Here is a 21,327-nt window from a genome sequence, read left to right as displayed (position 1 = left end):
CGAAAAGCTTGGAGGAAGTGAGTGCAGGATAATGTCCGTAGCAAATTCCTTGCTTAGCGGAGCATTCAGCTTCTCGAGCTGCTCAACATCGCTCGTCATACGGAGCATGTGAGTTCCTATAGAGCCTCCCTCGGCCAACTTGTGACCAAGTAGAGATTTTGTCACTTTAAATCTCTCGATACGCGCTTGCTCTTGAAACATGTTCTTGAGCTGATCGCATATGACATAAGTTTTGGTATCCACGAATCGGCGCTGCAATTCAGGACCTATAATACTTACTACGAGACCTTGTACATCAAGCTCATCCTCTTTGTGCTTGTTGTACTTAGTGACATCCTCTGGTTTGCCATTTGTTCCTGGCTCAGCAGGGATAGGTGAGTTTAAGACATATTCTTTCTTTTCACGTCTTAGTACAATGGTGAGAGCACGGAACCAATCAGTGAAATTGGATCCGTCCTCTTTCAGTGTTTGTTTCTCGAGCAGGGAGCGTAGAGAGAAGGATGTTTCTTTAGCCATATTACTACAATGTTAAATGTAAAGATTTTAGCTTTGTTCATGTAACGTTTTATTCTAATAATAAAACTCCCACTGCAAATTTGTTCTATTCCCGTTTTGCAGTAGGACCAAGATCCCTATTTTTACTAACAACCAAGGCAGTGTATGCATATCTTGGCTATCAGTTATCTTAGGTAAGCAAACTTGCTAATCACATCTCTTTGCGATTCTTGGTTTCGTTAAAACATCACGTGTATTTAACAAAGACTTTGCCCCAAGCCCAAAACTGTTTTGGAAATCATTGGTAAGTAACCTCACTCTATTTGGTTTGATATGTCGGACATAACCCTCGACCACCAAAGGTAAAAGGCGATGTCTACTGAGTAGTTTAATCATCAACCAATGAACAATGGTTTGAGGAGGATAGAGTGGGAATGGCATATTACTTAATATTTAATGGGTTGGTGTTTAGGCTTAACAGTGCTAGCAATCTCTAAAAGAGATATGTCAGAAAGAATGAATAATGTGATTTTTATTCGTATCTAAAGAGACCTCTTTCATATGCTTCGTTAAGCAGTCATGGAAAGGAAGTCTAGAAAGAATACCGAATATGATCTCCATTACTTTCTATTCTTAACGTGCCAGAAAGAACGACTAATGTGATTTTATTCGTATTTAAAGAGACCTCTTTCATATGCTTCATTAAGCAGTCGTGGAAAGGAAGTCTAGAAAGAATACCGAATATGATCTCCATTACTTTCTATTCTTAGCAGTATCTCTTTCATATGTTTAGCTTTGTGATACCTCGCATATTTAGCCTATATTTGACTTGATTTCATACCAAATCCATGTTCCAAATTGTCAAAACCATGTGCATTTCATTGATATATTCTTAGAATTTGGTACTGCTGAGAGTTTGTTTGTTTTCTGCAGGATTGGAGCAAAATACACGAAGAAACGGCGTTTTTTGACACCTTGGTACGGCCCTTACCAAACTTGGTACGGCCTGTACCAAACTTAGCCGTTTCAACCTTCTTCCCACCTTGTACGGCCTGGCCGTACCAAATTGGTACGGGCCGTACATAGGTGCCGCCTGACAGAATTCAAATCTTGGCAGAGGCTATATATAGCGGGGGATCTCTCCATTTTCGAGGATTCCACTTCATTCCAGATTGAGAGCTCAGTGAAAGAGAGAAAGAGAGCAAAGGAGCAAGAAGAGAAGATCAAGGAAGAGGAAGAGGCGAGAATCGACGGATCTACACCTTCTCCATTCCCGATCTTCAATCTAGTTCTTTCATGACTTTCTCTATCTCTTTTCTTGTATATCTGGACAGATCTATGACTTGTGAGTAGTAGACTTTTGTTTCTAGGGTTTGTAGATGGATTTTCTTGATTTGTGTTGCTTTTCTTGATTTGGATCTTGTATGAACTCTTGTGATTGAATTGATTGTGAATTTGCTTTTCTTGATTGCTTTGTGTTTCTGTGATTGCATGTGGTGTGCCTATAGTGGTAGATCAACCCTAACAAGGTCATGTGACCATTGCCTTCTCTCAACCAAACCAATCCCTTTAGGTAGACTTGATCGAATTGAAGCCGAAAGGTTGAATTCTCCTCTAATCGACAGATTAGAGGTTACCTTAGATCTCCAATCAATCAACTAGAGGATCTGGACCAAAACACGAGAGTTGAGGTTTAGAAACCCTAGAAGGTGAAGAATTGAATCCAAAACTTAGATCTTGAACCAACAAACGAGAGTTGAGGTTTAGGAACCTTAGGTATGGTCAATTGAACCTTTATCAAGAGTTTAATACGAGGTACCAGCAAGAAATGCATCAACTCGAACTTGTAAGCTCTGTTATGGTAAACCAGTACGGCCCTTACAAGAGTGGTGCGGCCTACCCGTACCAAGCCCCATACGGCTTGGTCATACCAGGTTGGTGCGGCCTGGCCGTACCAACTTGGTAAGGGCCGTACCACTAGAGGCAAATCAGAGATGAAGTCTGAAACCCTTGAAACACCTTTTATCCCAAATCAAAACACAGTTTATACCTTTTCTTGCACATTTACTATTCTATATCATTGTGTGATTGCTTGAGTTGATTCCTTAGGAAAATTAAACACCAAAACCCCTTTTTCTCACTTCTAGTCTTTAGTCGAGATAAGTAAATATCTAGATAAGGGAACCGTCCCTGTGGATCGATACCTGATTATACTCCTCGATAGGGTTGTACACTTGCAACCCTAATCGGAAGGTGTAACCGCGGTTTTAAAAGGTACGCCCCCAAGCGTACCGAAACTTGCGTTGCGCTTTTACGCCGATCAAGTTTTTGGCGCCGTTGCCGGGGACGGCTATCATTCTCTGGATTTTTTGCTTATCTTAGCTAATCTAGATTTTAACTTGTATCTTTTCCTTTACGCTACTCTTTCTTATTACTAAAAAAAAAAAACTGGCTCTCGAACAACCTCCTGCAGGAAAGTTCAGATTGAAATACCAACTGAGGAGCAGAGGGCCACTCTTTGACGACACTCCTCCAGACGACACTGTCCCTGCCCAGACCTCTCTCGACGCGACTCGAGTCACATCAGACGCAACCCGCATTGAAGAAAAGATGTCCGAACATCCGAGCAGAGAGGACAGGCGTGAGCGAGAGGAGGACAAAGACAGAGAAGCAGAGCTGACCGATCAGTCTGACCACGAGATGGATGATTTCATGCCCCGAACCTTGAGAGAGTTCAATGTGCCAAGGGCTGAAGATGTGAGAGGTGCAATCCGGCTGCCGCGCATTCCAGGACAACAACCTAACTTCAATCCAGGGGTTGTCAACATGGTGCAGCAGAACACCTTCCATGGACTCGATCACGAGGACCCGCACTCCCATCTCCAGACTTTCCTCGAGTGCATCACGACCATCAAGACCAACGGTGAGAATTCTGATTACACCAAGCTTGCTCTATTTCCTTTCACTCTTAGGGACAAAGCAAAGAAATGGTTGGGATCTTTACCCAGGGACTCGGTTTTGACTTGGAGGGAACTGTCCAAATTGTTTTTGACCAGATTTTTCCCTCATAAACGAACTGCCAAGGTAAGACATGACCTGACCAGCTTTAACCAAATTTTTGATGAACCCCTGAATGAGGCATGGGAAAGGTTTAGAGAATTGCAATACTCTTGTCCACACCACGGTATACCAGACTGGCTCTTGATCCAAACGTTTTACGACGGCTTGAACGAGAGCACTCGTGCTTACGTCGACGCTGTTGCGGGAGGCGCGCTGATGTCAAGGGAGCCTTTAGAGGCTATGAACTTGATAGACAGCATGGCGCAGAACCAGTAGTGGTCCGGCCGCGAAAACTCACGACGAAGAGAAGGCCAAGGAGGTAACCAAGGAGGTGGCAAGTACGAGGTGGATCACATCACTGCTCTCACCGCCAAGATGGACGCCATGCAGAGAGCGATGGACAAGCTCAGCGTCAAGGCAGTCGAACAGCAACCTCAAGCCTGCGTCATGTGCGGAGATGAGAGGCACGCTTACGAGCAATGCCCGCTGGCGCAACAAGACGAGGAAAGCGAGCAGGTCAACTCTCTCAACAGCGAACCTTCTTTCTTCCCGAGACCTCCTTTCAGCCGGTCTTATTCCAAAGATCCGGTTGAGCAGCAGCATTGGAGGTCGAACCAGAACAACCCTGCACCGTTCAACAACTCTTCTTCCAGACCGCCCTTCAACAACTTTCAGAGACCATCCTTCAACAACAACACATGGAACAATCGAGCGAACAACAACTGGAACAACCCCCCTCCCAACAACAATAACTGGGGCAACCCATCTTCGAGCAACAGCAACAACAACGGCAACAGGAACTTCTACCAGAACGCTTCCTTTTCCAATCAAGGCAACCGAGCAGCTCCATCTGATCCCCCAAAATCACATGCGCCTACCGGAGTGAATGATTTCACCCATGAGCAGGGCAAGATGAATCAAATGATGTGGGAGCAGATGCAAAGCATGACGACTCAGATGGCTGCCCAAAGCAAGTTGTTGGAGCAGCTGAGCCAGATGGTCACCTCAAGCCAACCTCAACCTGGGAAGCTTCCAGCTCAACCAGAACCCAACCCGAGAGGAGAGGCTAAGGCGATTACTCTGAGAAGTGGAACCCACTACGATGAACCACCACTGCCAAGTGACATCGCGGCTGATCCGGCACCTGACGCGACCCTGACCCCCGTGCATACTCCGGCAAGCGAGGTAAATCCAAGACGAACTGATCCCATTCCACCTCAAGCGAGTACGGATTGTACCAGCTCAGCGGAGCCTGTGCAACCTTCATCTGAAGCGTCAGGAAGTCAGAAGAAGAAAGGAAACGAGAAACCACCCCCGTACCGGCCACCCGTTCCTTTCCCCCAGAGATTAGCCGAGACCAGATTGAACGAACAATTCGCCAACTTTGCAAACGTCATCAAGCAGCTGCACATCACCATTCCTTTCACCGACGCTCTGACTCAAATGCCCACCTACGCCAAGTTTTTGAAAGACATTTTATCCAACAAGCGAAGCTTAGAGGGGCACGAGACGGTCAAGCTGACGGAGCAGTGCAGCGCAATTCTGAAGAGCGAGCTACCCCCCAAACTGGACGACCCTGGAAAGTTCTCCATTCCATGCACCATTGGGAAGGCCAAAATCAAGAAAGCTCTATGTGATCTTGGAGCGAGCGTGAGTCTCATGCCACGCACCATCTATGAGCGCATTGGAGTGGGGGAGCTCAAGCCCACAAGGATGACGTTGCAATTGGCGGACTCTTCAGTGCGACTCCCACTTGGCATAGTGGAGGATCTGCCAGTCCAAGTCGGGAAGTATTTTGTACCCGTCGATTTCGTAGTCATGGAGATGGAAGAAGACAAGGAAGTCCCCATCATTCTGGGACGACCTTTCCTAAGAACAGCTGGCGCGATAATCGACGTGAGACAAGGAACCCTGACTCTGAACTTTGGCGGGGAGAAGGTGAAATTTCAAATTGAACGTGCCATGAAGTATCCGTCACAATCTGAGACATGTTTCCGGGTTGATGGGATAGAAGAGCTCTTAGCTGATCTAGCTGAGGACTACTTTCTTGACCAAGTCAACAACTCGCTGCGCCATCACTCTGAATTCTTATCCCAGCTGCCAAGCGAAGCAAGCGAGTCAATCTGTGCAGCAGATGTGATTCCTGAAGATCTGGAGGATCTCCGATGCAAGTTGGATGGATCACACGAGGACCGTACGACACACCCTGAGACGAGTGGCGGAGCAGAGCTTGACAAGGCTGACGTCTTGACGTTGCACGAGTCAGATCACCCCGACACGGCTTGTGTCAACGATCAGCCTAAGCGCCCAACACCCGAACTCAAACCTCTCCCAGCTAATCTCAGATACGAGTTCCTCGACCCAGATAAAGCTTGTCCTGTGATTGTCAACGCGAGTTTAAACCCCGATCAAACTGCCAGACTTCTGGAGAAGCTGAAGCTTCACAAGGGCGCCATCGGGTACTCAATCAAGGACTTGAAAGGGATCAACCCAGCAACCTGCTCACACCGGATCCTGCTCGAGGATGATCACAAGCCGTCTGTGGAGCACCAGCGGCGACTCAACCCCAATCTAAAGGAGGTGGTGAAAAAGGAGATCCTCAAGCTCCTAGATGCAGGCATCATCTACCCCATCTCTGATAGCAAGTGGGTGAGTCCCATCCATGTGGTGCCCAAGAAGGGTGGCACAACAGTGGTGAGAAATGAGAAGAACGAGCTGGTCCAGACTCGTGTGGTATCTGGGTACCGCATGTGTATCGACTACAGGAAGCTCAATGCTGCCACGCGCAAAGATCATTTCCCACTGCCATTTGTCGACCAACTTCTTGAGAGGCTGGCCAATCATTCTCATTTTTGCTATCTCGACGGGTACTCAGGATTCTTCCAGATCCCCATTCACCCGAACGACCAAGACAAGACCACTTTCACATGCCCCTACGGTACGTTCGCGTACCGTAGGATGCCATTCGGTCTGTGCAATGCACCTGCCACCTTCCAGAGAGCCATGATGGCTATCTTCTCGGATTTCATCGAGAATGAGGTTGAGGTCTTCATGGACGACTTCTCTGTCTATGGAGCCAGCTTTGACTCATGTCTAACCAACCTCTGCAAAATCCTGGAGAAGTGTGAAGAGGTCAACCTGATCCTAAACTGGGAGAAATGTCACTTCATGGTCCAAGAAGGAGTTGTCCTTGGACATGTGGTGACATCCAAAGGAATTGAGGTTGATAAAGCCAAGGTGGAGGTGATCGAGAAGCTGGAGATCCCAACAAATGTCAAAGCAGTCCGAAGATTTCTGGGACACGCTGGCTTCTACCGCCGATTCATCAAGGACTTCTCAAAGATCGCAAAACCGTTGACCAATTTGCTCATCAAGGACTCTGATTTTGTCTTCTCAGAGGATTGTGTCGACTCGTTTCATCGATTGAAAGGAGCCCTTGTCTCAGCACCCATCTTGCAGCCACCAGACTGGTCCTTGCCATTCGAGCTGATGTGTGACGCGAGCGATTATGCTGTGGGAGCAGTTCTCGGGCAGAGAAAGGAGAACAAGCCATGTGCTATCTACTATGCTAGCAAGGTGCTAGATCCTGCCCAGATGAACTACACGACGACCGAGAAAGAACTTCTGGCTGTTGTGTTCGCTCTCGACAAGTTCAGATCCTACTTGGTTGGTTCCAAGATAGTGATCTACACAGACCATGCCGCGCTCAGGTATCTGGTGAGCAAGCAGGATGCTAAACCTCGCCTGATCAGGTGGATCCTCCTCCTGCAAGAGTTTGATATTGAAATCAGGGACAAAAAGGGAGTCGACAACACTGTGGCTGACCATCTATCCCGGCTTCGCTGGAAAGATGAGGACTCTGCTAACCTGCCAATCAATGACTCATTCCCTGATGATCAATTCCATTCGATCTCTGCCATGGAGGAGATAAACTCGGTCGGTACATCGATGCACACGACCCATGCTGTGCAAGATCGGACATTCCACGCCGCGGACCAAGTAAACACCAAATCTGTGCCCTGGTATGCGGACATTGCGAACTATCTAGCTTCAGGAGTACTCCCTCCTACCATGTCCTACCAGCAAAAGAAGAAGCTTCGATCGGATGCCAAGTTTTACTTCTGGGATGACCCCTTCCTATTCAAAACTGGCATTGATGGCATCTACAGACGTTGTGTGCCATACGACGAGACGCGCTCCATTCTCGAGCACTGCCATTCCTCATCATACGGGGGACACGCTTCATTCTCCAAGACTGCTTCAAAGGTCCTACAATCCGGCTTCTTCTGGCCTACCCTTTTCAGAGACGCTAGGTCCTTCGTTGCAGCTTGTGACAAATGTCAGCGCACCGGAAACATCACCAAGAGGAATGAGATGCCTCTCCACTCTATTCTTGAGGTAGACATCTTCGATGTCTGGGGCATTGACTTCATGGGACCGTTTCCACCCTCTTGTGGGAACGAATACATCCTGGTGGCAGTTGACTACGTCTCCAAGTGGGTGGAGGCAGTGGCATGCAAGAATGCGGACTCCAATGCAGTGAAAAGACTGTTCACTGACATCATCTTCCCTCGCTTTGGAGTCCCGAGAGCCGTCATCAGTGATGGTGGCAAACACTTCATCAACCGCCAGTTCGACAATCTTCTCAGTCGTCACGGAGTAACTCACAAGGTGACCACTTCCTACCATCCTCAAGCCAACGGTCAGGCTGAGATTTCCAACAGGGAGATCAAGTCTATCTTGGAAAAGACAGTTGCAAAAACGAGGAAGGATTGGTCGCTTAAGCTGAGTGACGCACTGTGGGCCTACCGTACAGCCTTTAAAACGCCAATTGGGATGAGCCCTTTCAAACTGGTGTACGGAAAGTCCTGCCACTTGCCCGTGGAAATAGAGCACAAAGCATACTGGGCCACGCGGGCCATCAACATGGACTTGCTTCCAGCTGGAGAGAAACGCATCCTTGACTTGCACGAGTTGGAGGAGATGCGCCTGAATTCTTATGAAAATGCGAGAATTTACAAGGAAAGGACCAAACAGATTCATGACAAGCGCATCACACCTCGTGAATTCAGTGCTGGAAATCTGGTCCTTCTGTTTAATTCTCGACTGAGGCTCTTTCCAGGGAAGCTGAAGTCCAGGTGGTCTGGTCCATTTCGGGTAAGAACAGTGTTCCCATATGGCACCGTGGAACTTGAGAGCAAGGAAGGGCAGACTTTCACAGTCAATGGTCAGCGTCTCAAGCACTACATTGCTGATCATCCCCATGAAATGCGCGTCAACTTGGATCTCTCTGATCCCGCCCGAGTTGAAGCATAACAGAGAGATGGTCGAGCTTAAGACCTAAAACAAGCGCTCCTTGGGAGGCAGCCCAAGCCTATTTGTGTATCTTAGGAACAATTAGACATGCATTCATGTTTTCTTTTTCTGCATCCTGAGCGAGATTGAGAAGTCTTCAAGAGCCAAAAGAACAGCAACCTTCCCTGATACAGCTAGGCCGCACTGACTTGGTACGGCTAGACCGCACCAGGTTGGTACGGCCAGGCCGTATCTAGGGTTGGCACGGCTCACTAAAGGCCGGTACGGCCCGTACCATGTTGGTACGGCCAGGCCGTACCTAGGGCTGGGCGACGCAGAAGGGCATTCAATGCCACACTTCTCTTCTTAAACCCCTCCCCTCCCCGCACCCCTTCCCTTGCCGTACCTCTCCCTCTCTCTCTCTCTCTCTCTCTCAATCTCTCTCTCTCTCTCTCTCTCTTTCTTCCTCCCTACCGTACCTCCACCTCCTTCTCCTTTCTACCGCGCACCACCGCCCTCCCTGCCGCCTCCGTTTCTCACGTACGGCCCCGCACCAAGTACAGCCCCGTACCGGCGTAGGCCGCACCTCCTCTTTCTTCGGGTAAGTGGTTTTCACTTGTCTTTTCCCTTTTCTTCCTTCCCTTTTTCATTTTCGTCTTCTTCTTCCCTTCCATTAGCGATTCTGCCATTTTCCTGCAAACCCTAACCCTGGTACGGCCTACCCGTACCAGGCTGTACGGCCCGTACCAGCACCAGCACAGGTACCAGACCTTGTACCAGTGCTTACTTGCTTCATTTGAATTGACCAAATTTTTGTGTTCTGTACCTGGTTTGAGCTTTCTGAGCACTGATATTACCAATTTGGTGTTGGTACCAGTTTGTACGGCCTGTACCAAGTCCTGTACGGCCTGTACCAGGTTCTAACCTTACCAGCACAAGTTCCAAGTCCGGTACGGCCTGTACAACGTCCTGTACGGCCTACCCGTACCACTTTGTGCGGCCTACCCGTACCAGACTTGTACACCCCACCCGTACCAGTCCAGACCGGCCTTCATCTGCTTAGGTCTTGTGTGAGACGTACATGTCCGACCCGAACACAGAACGCCAACGCAAGTACGCTCAACAGCAACGCCAAGAGCGTCTTCGCGAGATGCGTCGGCACCTCTCGCACACCCCCACTCCTTCCGGGTCTGATTCTGAGTCCTCCGTCCCCTCCGCTTCTGGCCCCACGTCATCTCGTCTCTCCGGCCGGAGTAGCTCCAGGAGCGCATCGCAGTCTCGGGATGGAGGAGAGTCCTCGTCTAGGAGTGCCTCTCAGGCCGGTTCTGGAGGTGGGCACGAGAGCCCATCCTACCAGCCTTCTGGTACACCCTCCAGTAACCACGCCTCCGACTCCTACAGCACTGATGAGGGTGTCTCTGACTCCACCCAGCGCGCAGCGCAGTTCCACCAGACCCTCCGTCAGAGAAAGTTCGCCAATACGAGGATCGTAGACTTCTCGGCCCTCCAGACTCTGGGACTTGACCAGGAGTTCCTACGTCTCACTGGTCGGATTGGGATATCCTCTTCCTTCTGGAGCATCGCCCAGAGAGGATACTCGGGTCTCACCCTTGAGTTCCTCTCCTCTCTGGAGCTTCGATATAACAAGAAGGATATTCCATACATCAAGTTCCGCCTTCGTCAGGAGGTTCACCGTGTTTGGCTCTCCCAGTTGCGCGAGTGGTTTGGTTTTGCACCAAACCCGACGACGGACTCCCTCTCATTCGCTGACGATCTGGATCGCAACCACTTCTGGGAGTTGATCTCTGGCAGGAGAGCGGGCTCTGCATTCAATCCGGAGTTCAAACAGCTGAATGTCCCACATCCCGTCCTCCGCTGTATACTGCGGATCCTCGGCGGCACCTTCTTTGCACGTGGTGAGACGATGACCCGTGCTAATGTCGAGGATCTGCAGTTGCTGGATCATATGCTGCGCCCTGACGACGCACTCGAGCGGCCCGATCTGATGCTCGCGATGATCCACCACTGGCTCGGCCTCCAGCGCGCCACCAAGGTTGGTGGCATTGTCTCTATCTCCGCCTACGTCACGCTCATTGCTGAGCGACTGGGTGTCCAGATCATCGGAGATGAGGAGTGCAAGGGCCCCCGCCATTTCACTCTGACAGCCCTGCACAACTACAAGTTTATCCAGCCAGCAGCAGCACGTGATGGACGAGGTGTTTGGGCATGGCGCATCGGCGACCAGGCCAGCTATGTCATGCCTTTCCCGGTCACTCTCTCCTTTGACGACCGGAGCACCTGGCTGTTCACCCGTCCCCCTCGTATCCAGCAGGGCCCCGCACCACCTCCACCACCACCACCTCCACCACCACCACCACCACCACCACCCACGGACGATGTGGAGATGCTCGACATTCCCGTTCAGGATCAGGATGAGCATCTGACTCCTCACTCTCCACTCCTAATGCCTTCCTCTCCTAGTCAGGTCCCTCTCTTCTCTCCGCAGGGACCTTTCCCTTCTCCTGCTGCAGGCCTTTCCTCATTCGGTGCTGGACCTTCCACTTTCCAGCTTGGCCCATCCACTTCCACATATCAGGCTGGCCCATCCATTTCCTCAGCTGGTCCCTCTCATGAGCCTACCATGCGCGAGATGTACGCCCTCATCTCCTCCATGCAGGCCACCCAGATCTCTATTCAGGCCTCGCAGCGGGCCATCCAGGAGACTCAGTCCGGCTTGCTCGAGTCTCAGCTCGCCATTCAGGAGACGCAGGCCGCTCAGGGGGACGCTATTTTCGATATTCGGGCCGATGTCGCTCAGCAGGCCCTGAGTATTCAGCGTATGGAGCGACAGATGACTGACTGGCGATTCTTCATGGACCACGGTCACTGGCCTGGCCCACCACCACCCTAGACTTCTCAGGTTCGCTTTCCTTTACCCGAGCTTTTACATATTCTTTATCTTTATGTCTTGAAGCATTGAGGACAATGCTCAGGGCAAGCTTGGGGGGGAGACATTTGCATGTAGGTCATGTTTACTTTATCGTTATTTTTACTTGTACTTTTTCGTATTTTCTTGCATTATTAGGTGAAAATTTGCGTGAACTGTTAGAATTAAGAGTAACTTTGAAACATTTCTAGTCGTATTTAGGACAGCCCTGAATGAATTAGAACTAACCCATGATTAGTTGATTGAACTGCTTAAGTTGAGATGTTTTTAATGATTGAAAAAGATGAAAAATTTAGGATTGTATCGAACGAAATTATTTGAATACACTGAACTATACCTTTAGGAATGGAGATTTTCTATTGGAGTATCCGTTGGTATGAGCAAAAGAATATAAAAAAAATAATAATATAATAAAAGATGGAGAAAATAAGAGTACTGGCAATAAGTCCTATTGGGCGCCTTTGAGCTCGTCTCCCAAAATAAAAAAAATGATGAAAAGAGGAGCAATAAGCGAGTACTGGCAATAAGTCTGATTCAAAATGAATTAGACGCCTTTGAGCTCGCCTCCCAACCTAGGAAATAAAAAATTGAATGAATAAAAAAATATATATAAATAAATGTATGATTTTGCTTGTACCAACACATGTTTGAAATTTTCTTACCCAAGTTTGTTTCAAGCTTGGGGGAAAATTAAAATAACCATGAATAAAAGCATAGATTTGGTAAAAGAATAAAATTGTTTCGATCAAACCTAATCATGAAACCTTTACAATCATTAAAAGCATCTCAAAATAAGAAGTTCAATCGACCAATTGGTGGAGTGAATTACGGTTTATAAAGAAATGTCCAAACTACAACTAAAATGATTCTAGAAACTCTTAACCATAGCAGATTCACGTAAGTTTTCACAATTAGATTTGCAACAGCATTTAGATTTAGTTGTCTAGCTTCGAATCCAAGTTTGAATCTTTTTGCTTGAGGACAAGCAAAGGTTTAGCTTGGGGGAATTTGATACCTCGCATATTTAGCCTATATTTGACTTGATTTCATACCAAATCCATGTTCCAAATTGTCAAAACCATGTGCATTTCATTGATATATTCTTAGAATTTGGTACTGCTGAGAGTTTGTTTGTTTTCTGCAGGATTGGAGCAAAATACACGAAGAAACGGCGTTTTTTGACACCTTGGTACGGCCCTTACCAAACTTGGTACGGCCTGTACCAAACTTAGCCGTTTCAGCCTTCTTCCCACCTTGTACGGCCTGGCCGTACCAAATTGGTACGGGCCGTACATAGGTGCCGCCTGACAGAATTCAAATCTTGGCAGAGGCTATATATAGCGGGGGATCTCTCCATTTTCGAGGATTCCACTTCATTCCAGATTGAGAGCTCAGTGAAAGAGAGAAAGAGAGCAAAGGAGCAAGAAGAGAAGATCAAGGAAGAGGAAGAGGCGAGAATCGACGGATCTACACCTTCTCCATTCCCGATCTTCAATCTAGTTCTTTCATGACTTTCTCTATCTCTTTTCTTGTATATCTGGACAGATCTATGACTTGTGAGTAGTAGACTTTTGTTTCTAGGGTTTGTAGATGGATTTTCTTGATTTGTGTTGCTTTTCTTGATTTGGATCTTGTATGAACTCTTGTGATTGAATTGATTGTGAATTTGCTTTTCTTGATTGCTTTGTGTTTCTGTGATTGCATGTGGTGTGCCTATAGTGGTAGATCAACCCTAACAAGGTCATGTGACCATTGCCTTCTCTCAACCAAACCAATCCCTTTAGGTAGACTTGATCGAATTGAAGCCGAAAGGTTGAATTCTCCTCTAATCGACAGATTAGAGGTTACCTTAGATCTCCAATCAATCAACTAGAGGATCTGGACCAAAACACGAGAGTTGAGGTTTAGAAACCCTAGAAGGTGAAGAATTGAATCCAAAACTTAGATCTTGAACCAACAAACGAGAGTTGAGGTTTAGGAACCTTAGGTATGGTCAATTGAACCTTTATCAAGAGTTTAATACGAGGTACCAGCAAGAAATGCATCAACTCGAACTTGTAAGCTCTGTTCTGGTAAACCAGTACGGCCCTTACAAGAGTGGTGCGGTCTACCCGTACCAAGCCCCATACGGCTTGGTCATACCAGGTTGGTGCGGCCTGGCCGTACCAACTTGGTAAGGGCCGTACCACTAGAGGCAAATCAGAGATGAAGTTTGAAACCCTTGAAACACCTTTTATCCCAAATCAAAACACAGTTTATACCTTTTCTTGCACATTTACTATTCTATATCATTGTGTGATTGCTTGAGTTGATTCCTTAGGAAAATTAAACACCAAAACCCCTTTTTCTCACTTCTAGTCTTTAGTCGAGATAAGTAAATATCTAGATAAGGGAACCGTCCCTGTGGATCGATACCCGATTATACTCCTCGATAGGGTTGTACACTTGCAACCCTAATCGGAAGGTGTAACCGCGGTTTTAAAAGGTACGCCCCCAAGCGTACCGAAACTTGCGTTGCGCTTTTACGCCGATCACTTTGTTAAGCAGTCAGTTCTTGTAACTGACTTTAGACATTCTTACGAACACGTGAAAGTCGTCTGCCAGAAAGACAACGGTGAGTTCCTTCACAAATCTTTCTTTGACACCACGTTCTTTCACGGTTCCTTTGAAAGCAATAAATCTAATTTATTCAATTCATATCAAAGCAGTAAATCTAATTTACTTATATACGGGACCAAGTCAGGTATATGTTTTTATCAGTTCCTAATTCTTTATTTTGCAGCTATGCTCAGTTCTTTATTCTATACCGTTTAAAGCATATAAACAGTTTACATGTTTTTAAAACAGATATTCTTTTCGGTCCATAAAGCAATTGGTAACGTGACAAAGTTTCTTTTCGGCCAGCAATTAGGACATGTAAAAGGGGCTCCCAGGAAAGATTGGGGTCACGAGGACCGCTTAGACTCAATCTTTCCTAGACAGAACCATCTCTTTTACGGTGTGGAAATGACAGTTCTTACTAAGGTACTTTATTGCTTCATCACATTCTTCGATGAACTTTATTTTCCGAAGGTTTTCGAAAAGGCGAAAGATTTACACTAAATTTTGCCATTTCAAAAACGTTAAAGCAATTTGGTAACGTGACAAAGTTCCTTTTCGGCCAGCCATTAGGACATGTAAAAGGGGCTCCCAGGAAAGATCGGGGTCACAAGGACCGCTTAGACTCAATCTTTCCTAGACAGAACCATCTCTTTTACGGTGTGAAAATGACAGCTCTTACTAAGGTACTTTATTGCTTCATCACATTCTTCGATGAACTTTAACGCGATCAAAAGTTTTTGAAAACGAAAATATAAAGAAAGCATAAAGAAAGCGTAAATCTAATTTAACTTTCTTAGTCGGAAAAACCGAACCAAGAAAATCTCATTTCTAATCGGTTTTGGACTTGTGCTGCAAATGTAAGAATTTAAACCGATACGCGGTACATGCACCTTATTTGCATAAGTTATAACTTTAGAAAATCAATCAGCGGAAGAGCCTTGAGCTCTGATACCACTGTTGGGTTTTGGGGAATGGTTCAAACCCATTTAATTAGCTTAAGCTGCGGAAAGAGTAAAACAAAAATTTTTACATCTAACTTAAGCTATGGATTAAATGAATCAAGAAGATTCGTTTAATCCTATTTACAGATCTACTCCATAATTGATTTCCTAAAGCATTAAATCTATTTACAAATTAAATAGATTAATATAACAATTTATACCTTGATTTCAAATCTCAGTTGGAATGCAGACCGAGCGAGTAGAGCCTCACCAGGGATGGAATCGACTCGCAGTATCACACGTGTGATACCTCTATTGGTTATCCACCAGGACTAACCGGAGAGCGATTTACTTCTTCTGCCAGAAATACCGTAAACCGCGGAATTCTGCAGAAACACTATTCACCGAGAAAATGATGAAATAAATATATTTGTGTCCCGAAGTAACTCGGTTTTGCTTAAAAGCTAAACCGCAGGATTACACAAAATATATTATTTCCTAATCTCGAAATAACCGAAATCAAGGAAGAGAGAAAAACCGATTAACGAAGTAATCAGATTAACACGTGAATTAGTGAGTCTTTCTCTCTACCCCTACCCCTCTATTTATAGAGTTTTCAGGAGGTTCGCAAAAGACCGAAATACCCCTCAAAACAAATCTATTTACCAAAAGCCCTTGACACCTCATCCTTTTATCATGTGAAATGACCAAAATACCCTTGCCACCTCACATGACACATGTCAACACATGGGAAGTCGGCACCAAGGTAAAAAGACCATTTTACCCTTGGTCCATTAAGGCATGAATAGTGTTGGGCTTTGATTTTGGGCTTTGACTTTTGGGTTTTTAATTTTAATTAAGGCTTTGATTATTTTGGGCTTTTAAATCCATAATTCAAACCCATAATTAACAAATTAAAATCCAAATCAAATATATATAATTGTCATATACAATTATATTTCTTTTCGGTTGTTGTTCGGTAACTTTTATACAACGTAACGTGTACGTTTATAAATTAACTGTTGTTTCTGCTTGTCATTCTAAATGACATTTATAATTTAATTATATCATGTATAATTAATTATAACCATCTTAATATTAATTATAATCAATTTATAATTAATCAGTAAGATTCTCCGAGTAGCTCCTATATGGTGTGACCCAATAGGATCTGTGTTATGTTGGTAAACAGAGTTAAAACTGTTTTAACTTCTATAATCATGGGTGGCGTCTGGCAACACATCATGACCATCCAATTACACAGATGATGCTGTACTGTACAATATCACGATCCAGTAAACAATTTACTTGTGTCAGTTCTTCTGTCTCATAGCTATCAGATCAGTTTCAAGGTAGATATGTGTCATCCTTGGTAACTGTATCTTTTCTTAATCTTGAGTAGATTATCAAATATAATTACTCTTGTAATTATACCGCATGCAGATAATCTAACTCTATCAAGGGGCCCAGTGATGCTATAGCTCGCTCGTATAGAGATACAAGGGACAAATAGTATTCTTGGCAGACTATCACTTCCTCAGCTAAGTTATACATATGGAAATACTACCGTTATGGCTGCTTTTTACGGACAGTGTTAGATAACACTTACTCATATATATTTCTTAGTGGGAACGATAAATACCTCATACTGTAGAACTTTGACACTGAATGAAAACATTAATGACACGAACACAATTCTATTTAATGTTTCATTCGGGGTCTGTCAAATACCATGTTCCTAGAACATGTATCTATGTGATTAAAATGACATCTCGTGTCAAGTGGTTTGTAAAACTTAACCATCTTTTAATCCACATACTAACCTTATAGCGGTAATTAGTGTTCCTGCTAATTACCTTGGTCAGTGACCTTTTAAGAGTATATATTATCTATATTATGGAGTTTCACAATTTCAGTCATGAACTCGAAATGATCCATAATTTCAATAATACTCAAGGCAACAAAATGATATATAAATAAACATTCAATTCATGAACAAAGCTTTATGATTAATTTATCGTATTATTGACTTCTAGATTATTACAAACTAACAGGTAGTTAGTACGTTTTAACTATTTTTTTTGTCTTTTAGTGCGGGGGACAGATAGGGGACTGAACTAGGGGGACTGTTAGTCGATCCCTTAATTTTATAAATGGCAAAAGATAATAGTTTCTGCTATTGACATTTGTGACCAAACAAATGGCAAAAGATAATAGTACAAAACAATAGTTAAGAAGGTTTGATTCTTAATTACTTGTATAAAGTGTAGTTTAGAAAAAGTTATTTTTTGAAAAATAATAGTTCAAAACAATAGTAAAAATTTTTCAAATAATTTAAAAGGTTAGTAACATTAATTTAGCATTCAAATAATTTATTGTCATGACAACAATTAATTTAAGCTAGTTGGGGTTTTTTGAATTTTAGATGTACTTTTAAGAGCCTAGATATGATATTTGTTTTTTTTTTTTATCACCATATTATTGTGTTACTTATAATGTAATTAGAATGTATGTTTTATGTCTAGAGAGAAGTTTCTATTAAGTAAGTTGTCAAGTTATAGTTATGCATATGTTAGTATGTTACATAGTTGCATTTTAATCAATCAAGTGTTGAATTAACAGGTGCATAAGGAAAAAGGCTCAAAGAGAGGTACATGAAGAAGCAGAAGAATTGCTTGTAGTCAGGCAAGTTTTCTCTCTCTCTTAATGAAATTGTAGTTAATTATATTATTAATTCGTTAGTTATTAGTATAGTACTGTTTTATGATCCAACAAAACCGGAACATTTAGTATGCCTTTTAGGTTCATACCCGTTCAAAATTAATCCAATAGGGATTAATTTTGAATAGTCCCCATTTTGGGACTGCTTTTTGAATGCTTTGTCTCATTTAGGATGTGAAGAAATATTTGTGGATTTAGTATTTAGGAAAGATTCGGTATCATTTTCCCTTGTTGTTCCTACGAGTACGTATTGAAATATGTCCAAAAGGATGTGTTTCTAACACGTACTCGGGGAACTAAGGGGAAATGCTGCCGAATTTTTCTTAAATACTAAATCCACAAACATTTCTTCACTACTGAGGCATAGCATTCAAAGAGTGGGATATGATTGTACACCGGCCATTTGTAAGTCCCAAAAGACTAACCACTTGGACCTATTTATATTTAATGTCATTATTTCATTGAAGTGTCAAAATATAAGGAAAGCATAACTTCAAGTTCAGTGTTGACCTCGTGTGCATTTAATTTTATGTAGACCTAATCAAGGCAAGTCAAGGTAAGGCAGGGCAAGCGAAGTGTCATCTCTCTCTATCTGGTACGTATGTTTAAATTCATAGTTTATGTAGTGTAGATGCCGCTTGTATGTCTGTATACAAGTCCTGTTGCATGGATGATGCAACAATTGATTGTGATTTCTTCGATGACTTGCTTTAGAGGGTCCGTTATCAATAGATGATATCTGGAGGGTCTAAAGTATAGATCTGGACTTTCTTTTTGTTTGAGTCAAAATTTTTGTTTGAATGGTAAAGTAATAGAATTTCTTGTTATTTTAAATTGAATAAACTAAGGTGTAGTTAGAAAACATAAGTAATGAAGAATGTCATCTATTAATTGTTGCACTTAGGTTATGTGCATACAATGTCTTAATTATAAATGTGTATGTCATGATTAGGAGAAATGGAGGGTGATCGTAGTTGGATGTACGGTCCTCGTTACGTGAACAAGCGAATGAATCCCACATTTGTTAAGGGTGTTGAGGGGTTTTTAGAATATGCATTTGGTATTCAAGAAAATATAATTAGTGGTGATCGCATTAGGTGTCCATGTTTCAAGTGTGGGTGTACCCGATGGTTAGATAAGGAGACTATCGGAAAACACCTGATGAAATCGGGGTTTCGACCTTTTTACCAGAATTGGTTCATGCATGGTGAGCAATATAGCCAAGTGGAATAGAGCCAACCCGAACAGAGCCAATCCGAACAGAGCCAACCCGAGGCGGAGTCGCCAAATGCTATGGTGGACATGCTTCTTGATGTGCAGGTTCGTCTTTTGAATAGACTGCGGACGAACCCCCGAATCAACAAGCTCAAGAGTTTTATAACATGATGAAAGCGGCAGATGAGCCGCTATGGGATGGTTGTGATAAGGAACATACTGTCCTTGCATGTGTTACTGAACTCCTCAGCATTAAAGCCGACTGCGGCATAACCAAGGAGGGATTCAATCGTATGTGGATACGTAAATTGGCGCTCAGTGGTAAGATTGCAGATTTAAGAGGAAGGAGAGGCTAGTCAGAAAAATGGTCGCGATCCAAATGCCTATATTGCACCGGCGGTAGATCCGACTTTGCAACTAGTTCTTCGGATAGGGGGTTACAAGCAATATTCATTTTTTGTGTATTTTGTAATTATGCATTAATTGTAGTGCTTGTAATAATTATTCCTATTTGCAGGACTTTTGATGCAGGGCATCCAGAGAAGACGCAGCAAGTCGCGAAAGTTATTTCGCAGACAGTACGTCAGAATTATCCTGGCCCGGACTTTTGATGCAGGGCATCCAGAGAAGACGAAGCAAGTCGCGAAAGTTATTTCGCAGACAGTACGTCAGAATTATCCTGGCCCGTACTACAGATACACAGATTTCCCCAAGGATAATAAGGATCTTATCCAGGAAGAGTTTTTAGTAAGTAAATCTTTCTCAAACAAAACCTCCAATAATTACTTGTTTTTTTTTAAGTTAAGAAACGATATTAATTCTTAACTATACATTGCAGAAGCACTACCAGTTTCATCCAGATATACCTTTGACGGATGCATGGAGTGTATTTAGAAAGATAGCTGATGTACGGCTTCAGGATATGCTGAATAAATGCAAAGCGGCAGCAAAAAAGTCATACGGAGAGTCCATGCTCGAGTGGAAGGAGCGTGGGGCTGCTCCTCGCCCCTACGACGCCTGGATCCAGCCAGCGTACTGGCCCGGACTCGTCGATCATTGGTGCAGTGACACTTTTGCTAGTCGGAGCCAGCGGAATGCAGAAAATAGGGCCAATGCTGAAGGTGCAGGGGCTTCGACGGGCTTTGTGAACATGCTTGTTCACAAACAGCGCTTCGTAAGTTGTTTTTCATTAAATTATTATATTTCCATTCTTATTGAATATAATCGAACTAACCTTGATAATTTTTTTTTAAATGAAATTGTCTTTCAAATTCTTAACAGGAGCAAACACAAGGGCGCGAACCCAGATGGAGCGATGAGCTGTTTCAGCCTACCCATACGAACAAGAAGACGGGGGAATACGTTAATACAAAGGCTAAAAATGCACAGGTAATAGTACTTTCGAATCATTGTATAAAATATCATGGTTCATGTTGTACGTAACATTATTGTTATATTTTACAAAATTTGCAGCTAAAATATGAGAAAGCTATGAATGACAAGTATGGAGAGGATAAAGAGACATGGCCCAGATATGACGGCGATCTCTGGTTCTCTACGGGCATTGATGATCAGAATGCCCACGGCGATAACTATGGTCTCGGTGCTCTAGGTAAAATAAACATTCTTTGAAATTTTAAATTTATTATTTGTTTTGTTAGATAATACTAATTGTCTTACTTTTAATGTTTAAGGCAAGTCAAGAGGCATGTTTCGCCCTGGTGGGTCTAGCAGTGCTCGGTCGCACTCGTCACAGTCATATTCTTCTATGCCGCCATCGACGAATCTCACAGAAGAAGATATTGAGAGGATATCTTCCCGACTACTTGATAAGATGGAGGCTCGCATCGAGGCTCAGGTGGAGGCTCGGTTGGAGGCTCGGTTCAGAGCTTCTTCGGTACGAAATTCGATATTTCAGTGTATTTTAATTGTGAACTCTAAACCCTAAATCATAATTATCTAAAATACTTTCTTACAACCTCACAGGGAGGTTCGGGCTCGCAGCCGGCCTCGATGCCCGCTCAGGATGACGAGGATGATGACAGCGATGAT

Source organism: Carex rostrata, chromosome 13 (assembly GCF_964058835.1).
Source record: "Carex rostrata chromosome 13, lpCarRost1.2, whole genome shotgun sequence".
Lineage (NCBI taxonomy): Eukaryota > Viridiplantae > Streptophyta > Magnoliopsida > Poales > Cyperaceae > Carex > Carex rostrata.
Note: the sequence above shows the minus strand (reverse complement) of the source record.